General features: G+C 34.9%; 1 long non-coding RNA gene and 1 pseudogene across 1 annotated transcript; one reads left to right on the top strand and one right to left on the bottom strand.

Annotated features, from left to right (window-relative positions):
• Positions 1-400: 400 nt before the first annotated feature.
• On the bottom strand, positions 401-4554 carry LOC128556689 (uncharacterized; annotated as a pseudogene).
• Positions 4555-15643: 11089 nt separating this feature from the next.
• LOC123553554 (uncharacterized) lies at positions 15644-18766 on the top strand. The gene is made up of 4 exons (XR_006686781.2): positions 15644-16583; positions 17090-17151; positions 17760-17820; positions 18390-18766. It is a non-coding gene; the product is annotated as an uncharacterized LOC123553554 (long non-coding RNA).
• Positions 18767-20088: the final 1322 nt, after the last annotated feature.

Raw genomic sequence — 20088 nt, 5'->3', positions numbered from 1 at the left:
CAGTACAACTGTCTCAAGGTTTATCTGCCGTTTGTCATCAGTGAACTGAAACGATATACAAACGTTAAGACAATATGCTCATGTAATAATCTACTGTGGCAAACACTTACTTGTAAGTAAATAATATAACAACAAGTAATGAGTAACACACACCTCATTAACAGGGTTATTGGCAGACATCTGGTCCACATCAGAGGTAATATTCATGTTGTTGTCCCCAATTTTCGTCTCAGTAACATACGATTGGTCCGCTTGTCGCTTGTCGTCAGTGTTGTGAAAAGATATACAAACGTTAAGACAATATTACAATCTACTGTGGCAAACACAGAATTGCACAATTTCAATATCTAACTATACTATGGATATGATATACACAAAATATGAATAGCCTTACCTCTTATGATATATGTTCCAGTCCTTCTATAATGTGGTCAAGGAAGCTGCTGTTGAAGATCAAGTCGCTGGAATCATCATCGTCATATTCTATGAGCGGAGACATCTCTTCCTCGGAGTCTTCGACAAGAAGGGTTCCATCATTGTGTTTGTCAGTACTTGTAAAGAGCAGTGGCACAAAATGGTTTGGGCGCCACTCTTTTGCTGCAATGTTTTGACCATTCAAGTTGCTCCACATAATGAAGACTTTATCAGATTTTGTCATTTCTTTCTTTTCGACTACTGGTTCAAATGTTCTATGTAGCAAATTTCTTATAGTTTGTCCGCCCTACATTGGATAGACTGAAACAACTTGTCAGTTTAGAACATTTGCTAGTGCCGCTACCTGCCATATTCCCATGTATCGACCACTTTTGCATATATTCATTATTTCTGCACGACAAATTCGTTGTATGGCTAAATCAGTCAATTGTTTATTATAAAAATGTTCAGAGAACATTGCAAACATTTTGGCTGTGTTTGTTCTACCATCTGTATCAGCCCCTTACCTCAAATACTGGTTGTCTAGGTAGTTGTCTTCATGTTTGACGAGTTCACATACAATTCTTGCTCTCATCTCTAAATGGTGTTCCTCACAACCATACATAAATAGGCTTGCACATCTGGGTAGGCAATTACCATCACCATATACTGTAGACGGAAATAAACCAAGTTCTTTCATATTCTCAGGCAACAAAGGAAGAGCAGTGTCATCAATACTTCGCTTATGAGAAGCAAATGTAACATCTGGAAGATGAGGTAGTGGTGGAATCTCCATTTTAATTACAGAATGCTGTACTGCAGCCAACAACTTTTTCATAGTGTACCCTCTGTCTGTGTTTTAACAAGTTTCGGGTCCTGTTTTGATGTTTTCTTTTCGCATGATGACATGGTTGGTTTGGTCAGAATTGTCTGTGTTTCCCTTGACTTTGCAGCATGCTGGTCACCTGAATCTTCCTGTCGAGCTAAGCCTGTTTCATTTAGCTGTATGGGTGATGATGTATTCGGGAGTACCTCACTAGTTGGTTGAAGAGTAGATCGTGTTTTTGGCAGCTGATGTACTGCATTTGTTGGATGTAAACTTCTTTCTTCAAATTCTCCAGTATACGTTTTGTTTGCACATTCTTCTTCTCGACCATTTCTGCAGTTTGCACAATAACATGAAAGTCTCTTTACCTTCAGTTGGTAAGGTGTTGAAGTATTAACAAATAGGTGAAGTTTCCTGCATCCACTTAGTGTTTTCACATTTGTTACTGCTCTCTTTCTGTTGACTTCTCCACTTCTTACATTAAGGAATGTTCTTTTTGATCCTGCCTCATCAAGGGAGAGATTACTTGTAGAGCACCATGAGGACATATCTTCAGCATTTTTAATGACTACTTTTCTACCAACCAGTGCAAGGTCAACAGCTCTGTTAATCGACCCTAACTCCCCATCACACTCCGATTTTCCATTATCTGGACCAAAGTAGCTTCTGTCGACATGTATGCTTTTCAAGCTAAGGTCAGAAAAACTGCCTTTACCCTTATATTGCCCGGCACATCCATCTGAGAACACATAAAGTTTGGAAAATTTGATTCCGATGTCATTCATGTACTCTAGGGACTTCTCAAAAAAATGGTCTACAGCATGATGATCGTGGGTATGGTCGTCACTTAAGAAAACAATTGAGTACCTTACTAGAAGATTTCGAATGTGAAGTGAGTGATAGAATGCAACCACAGGATGGATGGTAATTTGTTGTGCTGTAAAAAATACAGACTTTGGTTCATCGTGATACCTTACAGTGCGGTTTTTTCCATAGTCCATAATAAGAAGCACCGAGTCACTAGGCAAGTTCTTTTTAAGTTCTGAGAACTGATGCTGCTGCCAGTTACCAATAAACAAATGTTCCGCAAAACAAGAACCCTGAACAGGCTCAAAAATATCGGTTAACAGCTCTTCAAACATGTCGGTAAAACTTTCTCTCTTTGTTCTTAATACCTTTCTTGGCTTTCCATCTTCAACGACTTTCTTCCAATGGTTCCAAGTTACCAAGGAATCGTCTACCTTTTGATTTGTGGCGTCAAAGAATGACAGCAACTTTGACTTTGTGTCCTTACATTTATCGCACCTCCTGAACAAGCAATTTACTGAATGAAATCGCTGCGCATCACTTTTTGGACATAGTATTACATCTAAAAGTTGGTTGAAAACCTTTATTTTCTCTGGGAGGAATCGGTTGAGCGTTTTCAATTTGTACGAGACATTTTGACAAATTAAACATACACAGTAGTTCTAATGGCGGGTGGTTAACAACCGGACGTTCTTTGGTCTTAGGGCCGTGAATTTAGTCAGTCCAATTCGACAATCTGGGTTCTCCTTCTTGAACAATGTGAACGCAACTAACAGCGTTACTTGCATGATGTAGCCTGGTCCGTGCTTATTAGCATATCGCTTTTGGGGGAGAGGGGTTGCGATATCTTCTCTAAAGAAGAAATTCTTTACTTTACACAAGGTTTTCTGTCGAAGATAGTAATACTGCTGTCTTTTTGTGCACACATTCTTTTTCTTATGTTGCTTCCATGTATTACAAGAAGATTCTTCTTTTAATTCTTCCGTTTGTTCCTGGGTTACATTTGTTGTATGTTTTTCATTTGAACATTCCTTCATCTCCACTTGATATTTCTTCTCTAAGGCTCTTTGGGCAGCTTCCTTTTTCTTGGGGTTGTGTTGTTGACAAGACTTTTGATTACTTGTGCAAATTTCCGTGGTGACCGTGGAATACTCTTTCGAGCAAAAGATGTTACATTGTATAAAGTCTTTTTGGACTTGTATCCTTGATTCATTTCTTTTTCAGTTGGTAGCGATTCAGTTTTGTTTTTTTTTAGCTTTTTTCTCTCCTTATCTTTCCGTTTGACCCACATCTTCTTGTACGGCGAAAGCTTTTCCCTAAACTTTCTTTTAGCCTCGCGCCATTTCTGTCGCTGATTTACAGATTCTGCTCTAGTCCTTGGACCTTTTGAGGTTAAATTATCTTGTCCTGGAGTTGATGGTTTTGGACAATAATTGTCAATGCATTCTTTTTTCTTCTTTTCTCTAAATTTTTTCTGCCTTAATTTCGCCTTTTCTCTTTGGGCCAGCAGTTTTTCTTGATCTGATTTTACTTCATCTCTGTACGCTTTACTTCTGATTTTTTGTTCATGTAGGTACTCCTTATATTTCTTTGGATTGTGTTGTTTTAGACTTTGCCTGTATGCTGTGGTTGGATCAACCTGTAATTATTAGAGACATTTGAATCAAAGGACAAAACAGTTTAAAAAATACTGAAGTTTTCACTTTGAAACTCCTCTTTTTGCCCCTCTAACCTACTTATGCAACCAACCAGAACAATTTAAATTTGTGGAGATCACCCAATGATCATTCCTGGGAAATCTCATCAAAGCTAACAAGAAGTTTGGGAGGGAATATGTTGCCTAAACAAGAGAGCCATGATGGCCCTAGATCGCTCACCTGAATCATCATACTCAAAGCTGATGACAACTTTTTTGTACAAGTGGTATGAATTTCAGAAAACAGAATACAGATTTTATCTTGAGTAGGTGTGACATAACAGTGAACATTAGCGATGTATCGCTATTGACCGACATACTGTACACAGCTAATCATGCATAAAAGTAGGTTACTAGGTAAAAATTTAGGTCAAGGTTCATGAATTCTCTGCATGCGAAAGTGTGCAAGTGGTCCAAATTCCAAGGCTGTAGCTCGACATACAAAAAGTAGTCAGTAGGTCAAAATCTAGGTCAAACTTAAATTCTGCATGCAAAATTGTGCAAGTGGTCTAAATTTCAAGGCTGTAGCCAGACATCTCAAACAAGGTTCATTTATAAAATAAATTTTCAAAATCACTGATCTATCTATAGGTAACTATCACTCACAGACTGTTGCTCCTCGAGCAGCTTTGATCGTTTGGCTGGCGTGTCACACATTGGGGAAGAGCTATTTCGTTTTTTCTGACTGCTGGGGCTCTGAAATTCAACGCCCATTAGTCTGTCAGCCTGAAATATGAACCATTATTATGGTGAACATTTTATTTCATACATGTTTGTATTATTTCAAAACAGAAGTCCCCTAGGTTAAAGGTTTTTTGGGTTCACCCTCACTCTCAGCTTGCCGATAAGAGATTATTTTAATTTTCTGACAGTATATTGGACAGAAACTGAAATAAAACGTTGGCCGTCCGTGTCGGACAAGCCAACGTGGTGGTAAGGCAGGTAACATTTTTTACATCCTTTTAGGGGCTAGACTGCTTCCTTTTGCCAGACACCTCAGCACATGCGGGATACCACACATGAAAACAATGGACTGTCTACTAAAGAATAATACTGGAGCATGTAAAATTTGCACATAAAGTTCTGCACAAATATAGAAATTATGCGTATTTTGTTTTCCAGCAATTTTTAGTCAAACTGAACCCAGCCATAAAAATTTGTGAATAAAATTACAAATTCCTACCTCAAAATTATTTATAAATATAAGTTTGCGCAATTAGGCCTTAAAAAGGTTTGTTCCTGGTGATATGGTCTTAAAAAGAAGGGGTCGGTAGGTCGGAATTTTCATATTTCAATTTTCATTGACACCTGGGATAAGTCGTAGCAACATGACTGTTTTTTTTTTTTTTTTTTTTTTTTTTGTCTCTAAGGCTGTAATTAAGTGTGTTCAAAGATCTATATATCATTGGTGTGTTATGTATTAATATTGCTAAAAGTACATTAACTATCTAAGTTTGCACATATTGTGACATTCATTTTGAAGATTTTATTTTTTTATTTTTATGACCCTAAAAATTGTTTAGGTCGGCCGTAAAAAGACAGTGTCCATTTGGTCACCTGAAAAAAAACTTTTTTTATACCTTAATACAGTTTCTAGCATAAATGAACCCATTTGACGTTCTGTTCACGGACCATATTTTCGTTAAAATCACATTTATTATAAATGAAAATTTGCTTTAATACCCTGTTGTTTATTCTACAAATTAGGATAGAAAGATGCGGTCTAGTGCCATAAAAGGGGATGAAAAACAAGGTTTGCCTGGGATGGGGCCTTACAACTGGGTCATGGGAAACCCTATCCGCAGCCAACACAGCAGTAAAATTAGTGCTTACAAAAAAATCTTAGAAAATCCCTGAAAATTTTTGCCTCTCTATTTTTGTCAAAAGAAGCCCCAATTTAATAGTGTCCATCGTGTAACACTAGCAAAAAAAGCCATGTCCTCAAAATAACACTAGCAACAGAACCAGAGAATCTTACCAATTTATATGTTTATATTTCATTTTTTTATTGGTCATCTACTAAATAAGGACGATTTAAATACCTTTGGTGCAAACAGTCCAAATATACCATTAATTGACTTGTTAAAAGCCTTCAAACAGTATTCCGTCCATCAGTAACGTTATCAAAATAATATATTCAGTCCTTATCATAACACTAATAAAACATTTCTGTCCATTAATAACGTTATCAAAATTATAAATTGTCTTCTTGATAACAATAGCAAATGAATTTTTGTCCATAATAGAACGATCGCAAGAGCATCAACTGAAAATCTAAATTCTATTCGTTTTCATTTTCAAAGCCGGTGTTGGTTGGGCAAGTAAACGTTCCGAGCATTTGAAAAAGTACAAACACACGATAAATTACATCAGAATATCATCAAACACAAGTCATCAGTGCTAACGTCATTTTTTTCTATCGTTACCAACAATGGGCAGAATTATTTGAAACATTTTCAACGGCTAATTCTTGTTTTATTATGTTACTGAGATCTGTTTTACATACCCTTCTGGGCGCCGCCATTTTGGTTCACGGAATGAATCATGGGAAATCAAACGCAATTGAGTCAGGTGTGGCTTTGTCTCCTCACATTATATAAACCGTTCATGTGGAATAATTACTTCAGTCACTACAAACAAGAGCCGGAACTGGAAAACGAGGGCCAGAAGTTTATGATATCAACACTTGGGCAGCAATAGGTATTTTTACTTTTGCGGAAGGTTGTACAACTTTGACAGTTAACTTACTGTTATCGTTCGAATACTATTGAAATGTCCAACAGACGAAAACCCAACAAAATAATTATTTATGTAAAATATGGGGCTGAATATTATATAATGACTGAAACATAATTAAATCTGATGCACTTTTACAATGAAAATTTAATTAATTGTCTAAATGATGGTGAAGTTTATGCATGTACTCGCCTTAAAATAATAGACTGAATAAAGTATTTTTAAATTAGCTGGACGATCAAGTTGTACGTTTTTACAGTAATACGCATGTGTGTTTGTCAGTGTAAAAATAATTTATATTTTCGGCCAGAAAAAATAATTTGTAGCTTTTCAACCATATTTTCAAACTGGTCTGTACGGGATTTTACTTTTTAAATTACTAAAGTTCATAGTAGCCATATGACCCATAGTCATTTCTAAGTTATTTACACATTTCAAATAAATTTATATTTCAAATATTAATCTGAATAAAAAGTTATGGGCAGGTTTTTAGATACCACTCTCTGAAAGAGCTGGTTGGTGATTAGAATTTTTTTCTGGCCTAAAATGGCGATTTTGAATTATTGATTTGTCTGTTGTGTTTGGGTGTTTTATGTAGTAGATTAGTGTAGTTGCTTTCTAATCTGTAGAAGTTTAGTGATCAAACTTGATATTTAACTAGTACTGCATGACTTTTTGTGATTGAATCATTTAAAAATATATATTGTAGTCTGTGTAATATTGTCAGGAATTTCTTGTGACATCCATATATCAACAGATGATTTAAAATAAAATAAGATTAAACATAGCATACATTTTCATTTTACAATGATATATTGTTTACACCTATTCTAATTTATAATATATATTAAAAAATTGACTTGGGGCATAACTTGCAATTTATAAATACTCAGTGAGATACCTTTGAGGTCATTAATTTATTTTGTTGCAAAAGGGAAAGCAAAATGATATATTGTTCATTTCAGAAATGATGCAAAGTGGGACTGCATTCCGGCAGGTAACCGACTTGTTGGCAACAATTGAAGTACAGGGATTAGATCCATGAAAAAGACAAAATAATCCAAAAACAGTGAACATATCAGTGCAGTTGCCAAGAAGTCATGGATGGAAGCTTTAAGCCAGAAAGCAGAACGGATTGACAGACCGGGGTAATGATGTATTTTGTATGTTAGATTTATTTCTATATAAGACGATCAACACATTTGTGTGTTTCACTGGCTGATACACAATGGTTACAGTTTATTTGTCCAGTAATTTAATTTCCTAATATGTCCAAGCAAATAATTTTGTAGGATATACAACATGACGTTTAACTAGCAAATGTCCAGCTTTGTTGGTGTATGGTAATAAATATGAATGAGCTGCCTCATGGGAAATAGACCCGTTAGGCGTTTGCAGCCATCATAGGCTAAAATCAGCCTGCGCGCAACTGCACAGTCTGAGCAAGGCCTATTCTAGGAACAAACACCCGACTCAACTCACATGAAATATGTAATGCTAGGTAAAGTATGTTATTTTTTTTATTTCAATTTTTGTTGTAATTAATTTCAGGGAACCTGATTCACAGACGGTTTTATTAGGAACTTTTAAATAAGACATTGGATAGCAAAAGAGTGGATCGGGCAGAAGTTACAACAGTAACTCTGGTGTTGGGTCAATGATGGGAAATAAAACGGAAAATGTTTGCATATCATACAAGAATAAAATAATACAGAAAATGTATCTACTATCCTAATAAAAGCTAGCAACAATCACCCCATTAATGTGCTAAAAACTGGACGGTAGCTCGAAGGCGATGGAAGCAGATGGTTGGGCATAATTAGTGAAGGAAACGGAAAAATTGATGTGCAAGTTGATGTCATTATCATGGATGACGATTGCAACACCATGGCAAAAATAAATAGTTCAGTTTCTCACAAAGTTACCAAGCAGTCAGACTTGAACCACACCAAGGAAAGATTTTTGGCAAATGACTTAACAATTTCCAAAGATATCACAAGTTTCTCACTACAAAAGGCATTAAATATTTCCAGAGATGTTTTTCATATTCTCTGTCCCAAAGCAAAGAAATTCCTGAGAAATTCGAAAATGCTTGACAGCAGATACTTCCGCATGCATCTGGGGACCACAGTACTAGTGGTGACTGGTGTGGAAATATTAATCAACAGAAACATACAGACACAAATCACTGCCATATGGTAGAGACCTTGTTACTGATGAGTTAAAGAAAGATCTGGTAAACATATAATTCAAGTGCTGAACAAATTGCACCAAGGACCTCAACCAAGGATGTTGAATCGTTTAATAGTGTAATTTCATCAAAAGTTTCAAAGAAAATTCATTATTCGGGTTTTACAAGTATAAAAAATCTTGTCAACTGTGCAATCGCACAGAAATAAAATGTAGGGTATACATATGTTGATGAAGTAAATAAATCTTTTGGCATATCCCCTGGAAAACTTTATAATAAATTAGCATGTACACAGAACAAAAAATGGGAAAAGGAGTATGAAGGTAAGAATGAGTTCAAAAGGAGAAAAAAGAAAATAATATTTAACTAAAGCTTGCAGTTGCCTCAGAAAGAGTTGCACAGAAGGAGAAAATACAAGACTGGCTTTGCAAGATGAAACGGAGACTCCCCTAGGACGTACTCCTACTGTGAAACACAAGGTCCAAGCTGAGTCTCAGTTCCATAAATGAAACAACTTCTATGAATAAAGATTGTGATATCACACAGATAGCTGTTGTCTGTGGAAATGAATCATTCAACCAGTATGTTTTACCTACACTGGCTATATCTCCTGGTGCTGCTGACGTTACAGGTTTGAAGGTGAAAAGCAATGTGATGTATCACAAAGATCAGCCAGTACAGCAGGCTGCTCTTTTGTTTTTCCTTCACTGGTTACAAAATATTAGAAAGTGTTTACTCATTGTCACAATTTCTTTAGATTTATTTACACTGTCCTGTGACAGTGGAACACGGTGGGGTAAGAGTGAGGTTAGGTGCACCATAACCCGGTTTAAGCTCCTGGTTTTGCCACTGACCGTTCCAAGGTAGTGCCCCACTGTTCTTTTATTTGTTTGTTTTGTCTTTGTGTGTTTACTCTGTGAGTGTGTGTGTGTGTGTGTGTGTGTGTGTGTGTGTGTGTGTGTGTTGGTCGTGTGCGCGTCCGCGTGCTGGGTTAACGTTTTTTGGAACGTGGCTTTCCCTGTTGGATATTCATCCTTGTTTTTTCCCGCGGTTACTGAGATCATTTGAAACATGTAAGTTACTGAAAGCTTTGCAAGAAAATGTAATAGGTGCCACAGATACCAGTTATACAAAAGTGTACATCCAGAACTGCTTCAATACAATCAATAATATTCAGTGAAAGAGTTTCTAGACATTGACTATAATGCCCATGATGCATTAGTAGATTTGGAAAGCTTACGGAAACGTGTTGACAACACTGGTGTATAAACCAAAACTCTTCTAGAGCACAGTATTTGCATGGAATCTGCAATAAGTGCTGATCATCATAACAAAATGTGTGATGAAAATATGCATACCCTTGAGGAAATGACCGCAACTAAAGCAATTTCGAAATATATGACCAAAAGGTGACATGAAGTGATTTAAATTAATCACATTGGTTTGAGGGACTGCGTCAGTTATTTCAGTAAATAAATGAAAAATGGTAACAAACATAAAATAACTGAGACTGTTTACAATTTTATTGAAAAGTCATTATAACTGGTTAGATAAATCTGACTCATATACCAGCGGTGAGTGCTAAACATGATAGTTAAGGCTTGCTTGGTGAATGCCCAAAACGGAACATGAGCCTGAAGAAATTTGTTTGTTTCTCTTAGCAAGGCAAAGGGTAACAACATCTCTTTTATTAGTCAAACCAAAGTCTGTTCAGTGACAAAAGTTTTATGAAGCATGTTTGTTTTTGTGTAAACAGCAGAAATTAGCTGGTATATATATTTTAGCGGTTGTGGCTTAATCCTTAGGCATTTGTACGGTAACTCGAAACAAACAATTTTTTGTTTGGCCTTTCTGGGAAAATGAGTTTTATTCCAGTTTATGTTACTCTTTACAATTGTATGTTACTCATATAGTTACTTGTCATAGATATGAAGCAAAGGATGATGTTTGAAACAGAAAATGTTAGAATATTACAGATTTTATTATTTAGCGAGGTAATAGAATTTTGATTATGACTCTTAAAGGAGCCTGGCTTTGAATATATGTCTTATGTTTTTTTTTTTTCAATAACTGTGACCTGCTTTATACAAAAAATGGGGAAAAAAAGGTCTGCCTCAATATTTTTTTATTTAAGAAATATTAGTTGAAATGCTATTTTTGCAGATGTTTTGAAACATTTCTGATGGATACTGCTTTTTGGATATAACTAGATAGCTAAAAATTCTGTTTGCATGGTGATAAAAAATGTTGTTAACTTTGTGTAAACATGTAATGTTAGCCCCCCTTGCATGCCACTAACTTCAGATTTTGTCTGGATACCTGTTTTCTTTTTATTTCTTGTACTTAATTCTATTACAATGAAGTGTGAAACCAGTAAAATAATTACAAATCTGTCAGTAGGAAACAAACTGGCATTCGTCTTTTAATGCACGGGTCGGAATGACATTACATTGACGCCCACGCTTTACCTCCATAGGATAACCATGCTAAATGTATTGCTTGACGCATGTTGATTTTAATATCTTAATAAACACCGTTTGTAACCTTGACCGTAAAGAACCAGCGTCTTTTAGGCTTCTCGAGTGTAAAATTATTAGTCAAAATATAATTGAACGAACTTACGTATACATGACTGCTATTCTGACGACTATGTCTAGCTCACCGTTAGCTCGTTTAAAACAAAACAAACATAAGGTGCGTAGTAAATGCTTTGTACAGGTTTTGCGTTCAGATTGCTCTTTTTTCGTACAAATAAGATTATCTATTTTATGAATTTAGTCCATTAAGGTGTTGCTTTTTTCATTTAAAGCAAACATCAATAAAACTAAGATATTTCTACAATTAAAGACGTGCCATATTCCACGCAATGCATACATTTGTTTCTTTAGAATTGCCGATCCTTTTAGTTAGCATAACAAAAACCTATACAGAACTATAGAAACCACAATTATATCTGTAGCTTGCGTGTTTAGTTTTACCGGATGAAAGATTTTTGAGTAGCATTTATTTGCTGAAAAATATGCTGCTTAGATTTGCCACTTGATATCAGCGAATATACTTTATGGAATAAGAATAATTGCTTTTCGTTGAGTCTACTATTATACGACGTACATGTGTTTTAGTGATTAAGCTATTTACTGCCAGTAAACATACAACCGCCAACAAAAAAGGCGTTTTGAAACGGATATGCGACAAATCTTGGTGAAATAGAACAAATATCTTGAATCAGATCATATATTTGTGTTACCATTGTTTTCAATTATTATTTATTAAATTCTGCTAAAAATGGTTGCATTATACCGGAGTAGTTTACCCCAATCATATTATTTCTATATGTTCAAATATAATGAATAGTAGTAAATTAAATTAAATTATTTGATATTTCTATACTTTGGTTAAACCAGGAAAGCAAACATAGTTGTTGACTGTCAACGCTGCAAACATTTTAAATACTAATGTGTAGTAAAAAAAACGTACTATAGTTTTAAAAGTAAGTAGTCAGTACTATAATTACTGGCAACGTTTCTTCAGCTGTGTTTTTATAACATAAGTGGAAGAGCTTCCGCCATAAATGTGTTTAACCCTTACCATGCTAAATTTCTATTATGGACTGGTCCATCTTCCAATTTGGGCAGTACCATTTATCATTTGAAGGGGTGTTTACTAAAAATTTACTGACTGAATAGCGAACAGTGCAGACCATGATCAGACTGCACGGATGTGCAGGCTGATCTTGGTCTGCACTGGTCGCAAAGGCAGAATCACTTGCCGCCAGCAGGCTAAGGATTAATATGCTTCATGTTTAGCTCGACTTTTTGAAGAATAGGGGAGCTATCCTACTCGCCACGGCGTCGGCGTGAGCGTCAGCGTCACACAAATGTTAAAGTTTGCGTACCAACCCCAAATATTTTCAAAGTCCATTGAGATATTGCTTTCATATATTGCATACTTGTTTACCATGATGACCTCAGTCTGTAAAAATGAGGAGGCAACTCTGTCAAGCATATTGACTGAATTATGGCCACTTTTCGACTAAGAATATGCTTATTGTAATGTTTAAGTTTTACTCAGAGAATAGTCGAGCGCGCTGTCAACTGACAGCTCTTGCTTATTCATCTACTTCATTTTATATCACTAAATGAGTTAACTTTTTAATGTAAATGGTTTAAGTATGCATGGTTTTAATCACCATATCCTTCATATTGATTAATATACTTTGGTCTTTTTATAGGAGTTCACAACCTGTACCAGCTCTATATAACACTTTTGTGTCTTGGCAGCTAAGTGTGATCAAGCTCGAAGCTAAAATTTACATGCGTCCTGGGTACGTGTGTTATTTTATGCTGTGAGTTTTTTCTTTAAATTTTTGATATCTTTGTGTTAGAAAAACAATAATTTTCCTCAAGTCTGACAATTATTTAAAAGATTTAGTGCACTTGAATATATTGTGCAGACTGAGGTTAGATTTTTACTTCTGAAATTGATTTCCCCAATGATTATTATGTATAGTAAAATATGTTTACAGTCTGTGTTCAGTCTTACATTACATAAATTTTACACATGAAGGAAGGTTATCCATTTATAAGTAATTGGTGCTTATTTGCTTGTCAATATGTCTTGAGAATAATATCCAGCAATAGAAATAACGATTAAGTGTAATTACGATGTATGGTTTCTATTAAAACATGAAGTTTTGTGTATTTTTTAAAATGTTATTATTTCAGTGTTACTAAACTGCAGATTTCAAAAGGGACTCGATAGTTTTTAAATACTGCATAAAACACATTGAGCCTTTATGCTTTTGCTGCTCCTTTAAAAAGTACAAGAGAAAATTATTACTTCATTTTATAGTCAAGAATTATGTACATCTACTATATCAGTGATTTTAACTATTTTACCATTATTATGTCTTCCCCATAAAATGGAGGAGACATATTAGTGTTGCCTTTGCCGTCCGTCCGCATTAAGCTTGTCCGGCTTTCACAGGTCAAACTGCTTGCCGGACTTTGACGAAACTTCTCAGGAGTGATCAGTACCAACCCTAGTTGTGCATATCGCTGGCACGTTCCGCTTCGCTGCACAAAATGGCCGCCAGACCTAAAAATAGAAAAATCTTGACCGGCTTTCACAGGTCAAACTGCTGGCTGGATTTCAACGAAATTCACAGGAGTGATCAGTACCAACCCTAGTTCTGCATATCGCCGGCACGTCTCGCTTCGCTGCACAAAATGGCTACCGGAGCTAAAAATAATAAAATATTGTCCGGCTTTCACAGGTCAAACTGCTGGCTGGATTTTAACGAAACTTCTCAGGAGTGATCAGTACCAACCCTAATTGTGCATATCGCCGGCATGTTCCGCTTCGCTGCACAAAATGGCCACCAGAGCTAAAAATAGAAAAATCTTGTCCGGCTTTCACAGGTCAAACTGCTGGCTGGATTTCAACGAAACTTCACAGGAGTGATCAGTACTAACCCTAATTGTGCATATACCGCCACGTTCCGCTTCGCTGCATAAAATGGCCACCAGAGCTAAAAATAGAAAAATATTATCCGGCTTTCACAGGTCAAACTGCTAGCACTTCACTGCAGTGATCAGTACCAAGCCTAGTTGTGCATATCGCTGGCACTTTCTGCTTCACTGCACAAAGTCGCCACCAGAGCTAACAAAATAGAAAAATCTTGTCCGGCTTTCACAGGTCAAAATCTAACACACTCAAACCCAAACCTTAAGTTAGATTATTGACCACATCAGATTTATAAATCTAGAGTTACGTATCTTTGTTAGTCCCTACCGGTGAAACACCGGAAGGGACTATAGAAATGCCCGTTGTCCGTCCGTCCGCAAATCTGGATCCTGCGATAATTAAAAAAGTATTCATCTCAGTGTTGTTATATTTTCTGGTCCTTCGTGATCATTGATTTCAACTCATTTAGATTTGAAGATTTAATACTTAAGCCGGTGCTAGGGGGCGTGGGCAGTGTTGCATTTTCCATTACTGCTCATGAACAGACTCAATCAAACCGAGTCTGCAATTTTCACTGTTTGCATTGTTCTCGGTGCTTCCGAGGGATCTACTTTCCAGGTTTTACTTACTTCACAACAACGGGTGTCAAGTGCTGTGTGGCGGCCGTAAAAAGTCGCCCCGACTTCATCTCAGAGTTGTTATATTTTCTGGTCCTTCGGGATCATTGATTTCAACTCATTTAGATTCGAAGATTGAATGCTGCTTAAGCCGGTGCTAGGGGGCGTGGGCAGTGTTGCATTTTCCATTACTGCTCATGAACAGACTCAATCAAACCGAGTCTGCAATTTTCACTGTTTGCATTGTTCTCGGTGCTTCCGAGGGATCTACTTTTTAGATTTTATTCAAGCTATGTTCATAAAACTTAGTATGTGTATAGAGGGCAACATGCAGATTATGTAGGTACATGTCTTATTCTTCTAGGTCAAAGGTCAAGGTCACTTTTCAAGGTCAAGTAAAAATTGTTTCTGCCATAACTTTTATATGCATTGATGGATTATCTTAGTGCTATACACAATGGTTCTCTATGATGAGACAATGTGTCAACGAATGCTCTACTCTTGTCAGTTAAAGGTCAAAGTCACTGTTCAAGGTCAAGTAAACATTTGTTTTTGCTCCATTACTTTTAATTGCATGGAAGGTTTTGTTGTACAGTACAGAAATGTTCCCCATGATTAGAATATGTGTCGCGCACTTGGCACATGGTCGTCGGTCAAAGATCAATGCCACTATTGAAGATCAAGTAAAAATTTGTTTCTGCTCAAATACTTTAAATTGCATTGAAGAATTGTTTTAGTACTACGCTGAAATGTGTCGCACAAATGACCCACGAATTGTCGGTCGAAGGTCAAGGTCACTACTTACAGTCAGGTAAATTAGTTTTCACCGGTAGGGGACGTCTGTATTGCCACTGCAATACTCGGTCACTTGTTAATCTAAAAGTGCCATATTTCATCATGTTTAAACTCTAGCATCTAAAATGTCTAACCGATTTCGAATATATTGTTCAAATTTGAATATGACCGATATCAGAGATGAAGGTCAAAAGTTATGTGCCCATGTATTATAACAATTGGCAAACTTTGGTTTAAACAGTATTTATTTTTCGAATACAATGAGTACATACATGCATACAAACAGTGAGATACATTTGAGCAAATGATACATAGGTTTAGAAAACAAGTCTTCGAAAAAACTTATATGAATTCGTTTCCTTAAGTGTGTAAAGTTTAAGAATTGGCGTTGATCTGAAATTGAAGTATGTGTGTGTGTATATTTTATTAGGTAACATATTATGAGATTTTCGCAGTGGGAAGGATAAAAGAAAAAAAAGGAACAAAGAAAGGAAAAGAAAAGGCGTACATAGGATTTATATAGGCAGATGGCCCCCAATTTTTGAAAAATAATAAGATCGATGACAGTGTTGAAAATCGACAGTTTTCACTAAAATAAACTTTAAACTACCGAACTGTGTCGTTTTTAATAATAACATATTCTCAGTATTGATGTAAAATGGATTTAAAATACGACAGGTACAGGCATTTCGCGTTAAAATTGCTGAATTCGGCCATTTCAGACTCAAAATTCGCTTATTAGCAACCCTTGCTTCAAGTAACAATTTATAACAGCTATTTCATTTGTTAATTCTATTTAATATTTTCCTAACCAGAAACTGAAGCAAGGGTTGCTAATAAATGAATTTTGGAAAAAAATGATATTATTTGTCTGGCCTTTCTCACGTATAAGAGTGGCCTCCCTTGAAGCCAGGTGCTCGTTGCCAGGCAATATTATAGGTGGCGTCGCTGTCAACATGTGCATGTGAAAACGAAAGTAGATAGTTTATCTAGGAATTATTACAACATTTTACCCTTCTACGTTGAATTTTTAAGGTAAGTAGATTAAATGCTATTTTGTTGTGTTAAATAACTAGGGAAGTATTCATTCAATTCTATTTCAATGGAAATGGAGCAGAATTATTGACACACAAGTAGCACAACGGTGCAGACTGTTAATGTTATCTGTGACACTCACAGTAGGAAGACAAAAGATCTACTGACACAGTGAAAGTGTTTACATTTTGCATTATTTTTCTGATTCAACCTGATGAATGGTGTGTACTCATTGAATACATGTACTGTATATGAAATTAATGAAGCCGTAATTTGACAAATACAAGCAATGAGACATTGTTCATTGATTAAAATATGGAATATTTTTCTGGTGTCCTTCACAAATGAGACAATTAATCCTTGAGATATGAAAGAATGCTTCAAGGTCAACAGAATATGATTGAAATTATAAAGGCTTGTAATGTAGTTTCTTATTATCATTATTATAATATTGACATGTTGTGATGTCTTGCACTAATCAGTGTTTGTTTTGTATTATATTTCAGATATAATAGTATGAATATAGAGATGATTATTTAGTTACCTTCAACTGGTCAGTGGTCAAAAGGTATGTCTTTTTGATAACTGTAAATTTTTCCTTACACACTTTTTTCTTATGATAATTATAGGCCTCCCAAGTTAATCTCTACAGTTCTTACCATGTGTCTACTTTGTTTCTACTGAAAGCATAAACACTTTAAAATAACTATTCTGTATTCTGTATATCCAGGGTTTCAGTGTATCACATGACTTTTATGAAATTTCTGTGACCTATATTTTCTAGAGTAAAAGAAAATGTTTGTCATATTTATGCAAGAGTAACACCAGATCAGCTGAGACCCAAAATATAGTTGTGGTGTGTGACTTACTTGTTCTCATGACACAATGAAAGATCAGCTGCAGTGGAATGCCAGTCATACACATGTACCTGCCAGAACATTACCTTTTAATTTAAGAAAGTTGCTTTTAAATCAAGTTTGTGGCTTTATATCTATAAACCTGAGGTCATATTCATAAAGCTTCTAAGATTATTTTTATCTAAGATATTCAATATTTTGTTAGAGAGATATGAGAAACATTATGAATATGACCCTTGTAATTAAATTAATTGATGAATCACACAGTTATGCATATTGGTTATGTCATAAAATATTATTTAACTTTTTTTTATTTCAGGGAGTATGTCTGTGTGTCTTGAAGCATTGAATGCCTCCAAAACAACCAGTATGATAAGAAGGTATTTTAGAACTCTTTTCCTAGCCTTTCACAAAATTACAAAACCTGTAACTGAGGAATTTAATTACCTAAGGAAGATCTGATAAATAAAACTTCAAAACACTAATTATGCTCTGATGTACACACAGATTGTACCTTGCATTTTTATTTTTATAGAGATGAGAAGATAGTTCATGTATATATTTGTTTCTGCACATTAAGATTCAGAATCAATTTTTTGTCAACTATGACAAAAGTAGACAGATTTCAATATATGTCATAACAAAATTCAGTATTTCAGGAACTTTATTTCAAAAGGATATATTAAGAATTTATCAGGTTGCTTTATATTACATTACAGACCAGAGTATATAGTTTCCCAAAATGTTGAAAGACTAAGCTGTTTTTCTATGGACTTTTAAGTATTTTGAATGTTTGATTTCTCTTTTTAACCTTATAATAATAATGATTGAATATCTCATTTCAATTAGTCATGACACTAAATCCTTTTCTAGTAATTTGCATCTACATTTCAACATGTTTACACTTAATTTTTTAAACAGAAAGATATTTTTATTTCTTTCATTTTAGGTGTACAATCTGGGTTGAAAACAGCCATGGACAATGAATTTGGAGGTGCTTGCTGGAGCATCAGAAATTAATACTTGGAATAAATAATTGCACAATACACATTTACTGAGAAGTGACTAATGTTTATGTTAAAGTGCAATATCCATGTTTGTAACATTTACATGGGGGTAATAGTTACAGTGTTGAAAGAGACTACCAGTGTTACATTTCAAACTAAGTTACAGTGTGGATGCTAATTCTAAATTCTTGATAATCAAGTGTTTTTAATAACTTATGAATACTAATTATTTATCAAACTGGTTAATTTATCACATTCCTACATCATTATTTTATATAAAATGCTTGCAGTTATATAATATATGTCACGTTAAATGGTAATAAATTTTGTTTCTGTGTAAATATCTTGCTTTTTGAAAAATGATACATTCAGTGGCCATCATCTGTCAAAACTTTATTATAAATGCAACAAAACTGATGAAAAGATAGGCAGTTACTTTTCACAAGTTCATGGAATAGCAGAATATACATAACATTGTATAGTTTTCCTAACTTGTATCTGCGGCCATCATAAAATTAATTGCTAGATTAAATTTTCTTCACAAGATTTCAGATCAGATATTTTATTTTTGCTTTAATGAGGTTTTAAAGAGAAAAAATGACATAATTATAATAGTTTTTTTTTTGTCAAATGGATTTGATAAAAAGCAATAATAACTGAAAGTTAATAATTTATAACATTCTTTATAGAAATATTCCATGGATGATCTTTGAAACTAAAAATATTAAGGGGATGCATAAATATAGTGTGAGTGGATGATAATCTAACAATTAATATAGTATGGCCTTACAAATATAAATTAATAAATACTTACTGGCAATAATATTGATTAGGTATGATGCAGCTATATGATAAACATATATTTTTTGAATGGTGATTTGTTATGAGAAAAAAAGCTGCATAATTATGATTGGAACTAGCTCCATATTTCCTTTCTTTAACTTCATATAAGATAGCCAAGTATCACAATTATATGAATTCTAATGTCAGTTGTGTACACAACTGAAAATGCATTGCATTCATTTTCTAAAGTAATAGTTAGCATTTGGTCATATCTCATGTTTAGCCTTCAATAACTGGAAAGGGAAGGCAATAAATGGAATTTATGATTACACACAAAATATGGAGAATGATGAAAGCAGTAACTGATCAAAAATAGCAGAATGCTTTAGCTTATGATTGTCAAAATTCATTGTAGTTTAGTAGATGATCTCTTTCTTTAAAGGGCTGGTAAGTGAAATGTCAATATCACAGTGACCCTAAGACTGAAATATTTTATTATGGAAAACAGAATGATAATTTTGCCCATGGTCACCAGGCTTTAAATCATAACAGATGAATAATTTTGGGTCAGTAGATAAAAGTTAAAGGTCACTGACAATTAGATAAACAACTGATTCAGGTTATATAAGCTTGAGAACACTTTCACTTATTATGATCATCCAGCATTAAAGCATGAATGCCTATGTTCAGTAGATGACCACTATAGTATTTGGCAAATAGGTCAAAGTTCAAATTCAAACCATACTGAAAATAAATGCAAGTAACATGCCCAGTCATCACTGACAGGCCATCATGGGAGACATATTATTTTGTGCCCCCGATGAGTGGTGGGGGCATATAGATTTGCTCTTGTCCGTC

This window comes from Mercenaria mercenaria, chromosome 4 (assembly GCF_021730395.1).
Source record: "Mercenaria mercenaria strain notata chromosome 4, MADL_Memer_1, whole genome shotgun sequence".
Lineage (NCBI taxonomy): Eukaryota > Metazoa > Mollusca > Bivalvia > Venerida > Veneridae > Mercenaria > Mercenaria mercenaria.
The sequence above is the reverse complement of the archived record's forward strand: the minus strand, read 5'-3'. Positions and strand labels throughout refer to the sequence as shown.